Source organism: Saccostrea cucullata, unplaced genomic scaffold, assembly GCF_032062105.1.
Source record: "Saccostrea cucullata isolate Sc308-1 unplaced genomic scaffold, CSIRO_AGI_Scuc_v1 ctg8949, whole genome shotgun sequence".
Lineage (NCBI taxonomy): Eukaryota > Metazoa > Mollusca > Bivalvia > Ostreida > Ostreidae > Saccostrea > Saccostrea cuccullata.
Genome location: NW_026935106.1, coordinates 29,275 through 36,313, shown reverse-complemented (window position 1 = coordinate 36,313; position 7,039 = coordinate 29,275). Strand labels below are relative to the sequence as shown.

At 35.6% G+C, this 7,039-nt stretch overlaps 1 pseudogene; it reads left to right on the top strand.

Moving 5' to 3' along the window:
* The first annotated feature begins 3,406 nt into the window (after positions 1-3,406).
* LOC134241885 (tyrosine-protein kinase Fes/Fps-like) lies at positions 3,407-4,746 on the top strand (annotated as a pseudogene).
* Positions 4,747-7,039: the final 2,293 nt, after the last annotated feature.

The following is a 7,039-nucleotide window of genomic DNA, read 5'->3' as shown; positions in this document are numbered from 1 at the left end:
TATAAGTTATATTTCAGAATGTAGTGCTTTACACCAACTAAGGAAACTTTATTTGAACCAAAAATTTTGCTCTAATCCAAATATCACATTAGAGTTTTTAAATCATGTGCCGAATTGATGTTGATTCTTTGAAACAATTATATACATTTATCTCTAAAATTAATAGTATTGTCTGTTCTCCTTAATTATCACCTTCTGCTTGACCCACTGGATTATATGTATGTATATGTTTTATATGTTTTTGTACCTCACATTAGTTTCATGGTTTTGAGTGAATAAATTGAATTGAATTTTAGCTCTGCCCAGAGAGACATATTAAACCATGTCTCTGCTCACATAGACTACTTTGCGTTTTACGTAGGTCCCCCATGGTATGTCCCAGTTTACCGGTATGACTCTCAACGCTGGATACACGTTTCTGAAGCGAATCCATGGATAGCACCACCGATTCCAGGTCATCGCTTATTTGTCAATTCGCGATGATTTTAAGTCAATGCCTCCAATCCCCCTAAACAACTGATTAACCCGTGGGTCTCTGACTGAATTAGTACTAGTAGCAGTGTTCGAACGAGCCGGTGGTGGATCGACTGATTGCACATTGTTTACATTATTTACCTTTGACATCACTCCTGCCGCGTTTCGGTCGACTTCACCCGTCCCTGTTATTGATGACTTGGCCTCTGGTTTTGGGGTCGACCCATCCGATGATAATAATTCACCTTGGTTCCCCTTCCCTCCCTTCATCAACTTTCCTTTTTCTAGGTCAAAATACACCCTAAAACTCACTGAAGATTTCAAAAAATATGCCTTCTAACGAGAATCAACCGTCCATTTCCACGCATGCGTACATCAAAATACGAGCAGATCCAGCAGGATTGAAAATCGTCATTTAATAATACACACATGCAAATGATTAATTAGCTCACCTCAACGAAGTTGGGGGGGCTTATGTAAAACCCTCGGCGTCGGTGTCAGCATCAGCGTGCAGGTTAAGGTTAAGTTTTTTGGAGCAGTTTTCTTTTTAAGTACTTCTATGTCCTATATTGATTAGACATGCATGGAAGATGGTTCTAGTGTGTTTCATTGTACCAGTCAAAGTTTCAGATGCTGCAATTTCAGCAAAGGAATGACCAGGTTAATGTTTTTGGAGCAGGTTAACATTTTTGGTGCAGTTTTTGGTGCAGGTTTCATTTCCAAGTAACTATAAGCCCTATGTTGACCAAACTTGCATGGATGATACATCTAAGGAAGCATACCACCAGGCTTGCTTCGATGCTGAATCTGACCTTACATTTTCTGGTTGATTGAACAGGTAAAAACTTTTGGTGCAGGCGTCATTTTAAGGTAACTATAAGCCCTATGTTGACCAAACTTGCATGGATGATACATATAAGGATGCATACTATCAGACTTGCTCGGATGCTGAATCTGACCTACTTTTGAGTGGATGAGTTAAAATGTTAGTTTTTCGTGCATGTTTCATTTACAAATAACTATGAGCCCTATAATGAGCAAACTTTCACGGACGATACATCTTAGGAAGCACACTAATGGAGTTGCTTCGGATGCTGAATTAGACATACATTTTTCTGATAATGGACCGGGTAAAAGTTATGGGTGCAGGTCTATTACCAAAAAACTATAAGGCTTATATAACATTGTATAAACCAAACTTGCACAAATGTTGGTCAAGAAGAGATGAAAACTCAAATTTGCTTCAGATGCTGGATTTTGTTACATTTTCATGAAGAAAACATAGTTTAAATTTTTTATGTAGGTCTATTTCAAAGTATCAGATCAAAATTGATTAAATATTTTCATTTTTGGAATGTACACTTTTTGTTGGTTAATTGTGTGACGTTGCCTTACTTAAAGACAACATTCGTTGAGGTGAGCTCTGTAATCTTAACAAACAATTAACATGAATTAATAGAATTGTTGATATAGTATAATCAATTCATCGGTGAAAAAATATCAACCGAAGAATGACCTAGAAATTCTCTGTTATCAAACATGTTTAGATAAAACAAAAAAGCTGGGAGGGGGGGGACGAGCGTAGGAATATTAGTAAACTATTTTTTATTTGCATATATATATATATATATATATATATATATATATATATATATATATATATATATATATATATATATATATATATATATATATATATATATATCTTGAACTGATAGTAAGCACTGATCGAATATATTAAAAAAATAAAAACGAATTTCAGTTATTTTCACTACTTGTAGTAGTATCATAATGTGTTAGAAAATAACAGGTTGCTTAACACAGTCAAGGTTGTTTGTAAGCCTTTAGCCCCCCTTTTTTTAAGTCGCCAAGAAATGGTAAAATATTGATGACTTAGCGAAATTAAATGATCAACAGTTATTTTCTCTCATAAACTTTATTCCTGAAACTATCACTATCTCTGCTAAAGTGTTAAAGACATGTTAAAAATGATAAAAAAAAAGATTTTCAAAAAAAAGAGAATGAGGATTTTTTTGCCGAAATTTTAGACATTTTTATCATTACATTATTTGTACATTCATAATTAAATTTAATTTTATGCACAAGATGAATGTGAAAGTACTAAGTAATTAATGACGCATAATTAGATACGATAGACAGTCCCTTGTTTATCTGTAGCATCATATCTAACAAGTGTGTGAAATGTGTTTCCGTATAATTTGATTTATTTACAAATTGTTCATGTTTGTCGTGTTGATGTGGAATTGTTATAAATTCCCGAATTCTGATACTTTATAATTCGGTTGTGTTGGGGATGAACGTGGAAAATGCGTATCTCAAAATTATGAAAAATATAAAGCAAATCGAACGCCTTTTTGTGTCCTGAGCGCATTAATCTTGACGCTCAAGTAAAACATTTGTATCTAGATGAAAGCTAACTCAGCAACATGCGCCATCCCATTGTTTAAGTTTTATTAGGTGATTACACCTCCTATACCCGATTTTGCAGATTCAACCTTACCCTAGTATCGGGTATTACGCGATTTCACGGATAATACCAGATTTCGAGTACATGTATTCTCTCCAACCTGTTAAATGGCTGAATGAGTCGGACCTACAGAAATCAGTTGTTATATAGGATTATATCAAAGTAACAAACTCTAATAAGTCTATTTGTTTGAGTTTCTCAGATAGAAACGGAAAATTTTCACATCATTGATTTTTTTGCACGTGGCCAACAACTCCCGAAGAAATGTCTGACTTGTATTCTGCATAAACGCTACAGTAGCGCAACCATTTATTTCTAGCTTGAATCTCTCCGAGGGAACAATGATTGAGCTAGCCGAGTCCTATATTGCAAGAGCAATTCCAGGGCTAGCGTTCATAACCAAGATCGAGAAAATCTCCAAAACTGTCAGATCATTCTCATTGGATGGTATCCGGCGGTCGATTATTTAAAAACCCAGTGCGTATGGCAATTAAAGTACAGGAATATCAGGTATTCAAATTCAAAATTGTAAGAATGTGATCGAAAGTAACCGATTAGTGAATGAATTTGATGTATTAAGGACAATACATGGAGGCAAAACTGCGAATATTGTGAAATTGTGGGCATTCAACCCTAACCCAAGTCCGTTATCGTTTTACGTTATTGAAAGGTTTCAGACATTCCTTGTCGATAAACTTTTGCATGCACGAAAGTATAATGAATTCCTATCAGAAGATTGGATGATTGAACGACTTTTGGACGTTGGAGGTGCCATTAATTTTCTTCACCAGAAGAAAATAATACACAGGGATATTACCATTAACTCTTTTGCAATAAGGGAATATCCATCTCCTGGACACGAAAGAGCGGTCCTCTGTAGTCTTCAGTTGGCCTGCTCTAACGACGACGAAGTATCAGCCAAAACGGGACATATAGCGGGTAGGTAATTAATGTTTCGTGACCCCATGTGTGTGTTTTAAGAGAAAAAAAATCGTTCCTATGTTGTCCAAAACCAAGAAAGGTAATCATGGGGTGTCTGTTAAAATTATTAAAATTATTACTGTTAAAATTATTTCATTTATTTAATCAGATTTTCATGGAGAGAACATCTTTCCCACCAGATGGTCAGCCCCAGAATCACTTTGGGAAGATAAATACGATGTTTATACTGATATTTGGATGATCGGTCACGTGATCCACTCACTGTTCACTTACGGCTGTGAGCCATATACAGAGTTGTACAGTGAGACAACAGACGACATCATGGCGAAAGTCGTCTCCTGTGGATTGAAACCTTATAAATGGCCATGTGTTCCCCTGCCTTACCACAAACTTGCCGCCGACTGTCTGTGCTTTGACAGAGGAAAAAGAACAAGCATTGATATAATCTGTCAACGTTTGAAAGAAATAAGAAAAAAACAAGAAAGTGTGAGAAATCTTGTAAGAATTTTAATTATTTCATTGATTATAAAACAAGAAACTGTACAAATAAATTTCAAACTAGCGAAAAGTAAAATGTAAAAAAAGGCAAGTAAATTATAAACTAAAAAATGGAATAAAAAGGAATAAAACGCGGTATGGAGACGTGATAGAATTTTAAAGATAAAATATTTCTTCAATGAACGTTTGAAGAGGCGTTGTTTTATGTAATTATTATTGTCTTTCAACTGAAGAGGTTAAATATCACCAAAGACTTTTCTTAGTGTCCCTTTCAGATTGTGAACATGGGTTTCCCAAAATCTCAGATCAGCAAACTGGAAGACAACATAAACCCGAGCGGGTAAGAGAGAGAGAGAGAGAGAGAGAGAGAGAGAGAGAGAGAGAGAGAGAGAGAGCTATTTCCAAACATTTCTTTTTTTCTTGGCAAAGTGTTTAGTATGATCTCTCATTTCTATATGTCCATCTCTAATACATACAAAATATTTCTTCTTATTTATAGGGAATTGCCACGGTGGTGAAGGAAATGAAAATGACAGGAAGTAAGATAAATACTGTTAATGAAATGAAATACGTGTATTTTTTTAATCCCTGCACAATATAAAATTGTAATTCTTTATTAATAGGAGATAAAAGAAAAAGCTACTTTGAAATAAAAACGCGTGTGCCAACAAGTCCTGTAATCCCGACTACGCGCCTCTTGTCATGACTTTGGGTAAAGAGGATCTTCTGTCTCCAGATCAACGTAATCAAGAATAAAGGTTAGAGTTGATGCATATTGCGCTCGTAATGTTACGTTAAAAATATTCATTTTGTGTTGTAAGTTAAATATTTGATACACTTTTCAAGAAAATATAGATTGTTTCTTTCAATGTATGAAAACATGTTTAGTGCTTACAAACATATGAGTACAGTTGCAATTAGAGCTCTTTGTTATTTTAAGGAAAATAACTCTGCATTATTCTTAGCTAAAAATATTAAATTAATTATAGTAGGTAATCAGAGATTACAGAGCTCGGTCATTATAGGGTCCCTAGTAACCTTGGAATAAAACTGCACCTAAAACTTTAACCTGTCCACTCAACCGGAAAATGTAGGTCAGATTCAGCATCCGAATCAAGTCCGGTAGTATGCATCCTAAGATGTACCATCCATGCAAGTTTGGTCATTACAGGGTCCATAGTAACCTTGGAATGAAAACTGCACCTAAAACTTAAACCTGTTCACTCAACCGGAAATTGTAGGTCAGATTCAGCATCCGAAGCAAATCTGGTATTATGCATTCTTAGATGTACCATCCATGCAAGTTTGGTCACTATAGTGCTTTTAGTTACTTAGAAATGAGACCTGCAATGAAAGCATTAACCTGTTCACTCATGCGGAAAATGTAGGTCAGATTCAGCATCCGAAGCAAGCCTGCTAGTGTGCATTCTTAGACGTATCATCCATGCAAGTTTGGTCTATATAGGACTTATAGAAAAATTACTCGGAAATGAGACCTACACCAAAAATGTCAACCTGCTACAAAAACATTAACCTGGTCATTCCTTTGCTGAAATTGCAGCATCCGAAACTTTGACTGGTACAATGAAACACACTAGAAACATCTTCAATGTTAAGTTATTATAGGACATAAAAAACTGCTCCAAAAAACTTAACCTTAGCCAGGGACGCCAACGCCAAGGGTATTACATATAAGCTCCCCAACTTCGTTGAAGTGAGCTAAAAAATCTTATATGTTTCAAAATTTCAAAGGTTGGAAAAGTTTCACCATATTCTTATGTTCATTAATAATCCTTTTTAGCTCACCTCGACAAAGTCGAGATGAGCTTATGCTATACCCCAGGCGTCCCGGTTAAAGTTTTTGGAGCAGGTCCATTCCCAATTAACTATAAGCCCTATCCAGACCAAACTTGCATGGATGATACATCTAGGGATGGACACCACCAGACTTGCTTCGGATGCTGGATCTGACCTACATTTTCCAGATGAGTGACCAGGTTAAAGTTTTTGGAGCAGGTACATTCCCAAGTAACTATAAACCCTACCTGGACCAAACTTGCATGGATGATGCAACTAGGAATGGACACTACCAGACTTGCTTCGGATGCTGGATCTGACCTACATTTTCCAGATGACTGACTAGGTTAAAGTTTTTGGAGCAGGTCCATTCCCAAGTAACAATAAACCCTACCTGGACCAAACTTGCATGGATGATATATCTAGGGATGGACACTACCAGACTTGCTTCAGATGCTTGATCTGAACTACATTTTCCAGATTAAGGACAAGGTTATTCCCAAGTAGCTATAAGCCCTACCTGGACCAAACTTACATGGATGATGCATCTAAGGATGAACATTTGAAACTTGCTTCGGATGCTGGATCTGATTTACATATTCTAAATGAATGACCAGGTTAAATTTTTGGAACAGATCAATCCAAATGAAATTTTAGACCTATCTAAACAGAACTTGCTTGAATGTTGTTATCAGAATAAATACTAACTACCTGGTATTAAGAAAATATTATATTTGATTTGTATTACTTAAACTAATAACATTCGTCGAGGTGAGCTTCGTAATCTGTGATTACCTATGTTTTAAATTTATCTTTTGATCATATTAATGATTTCATTTT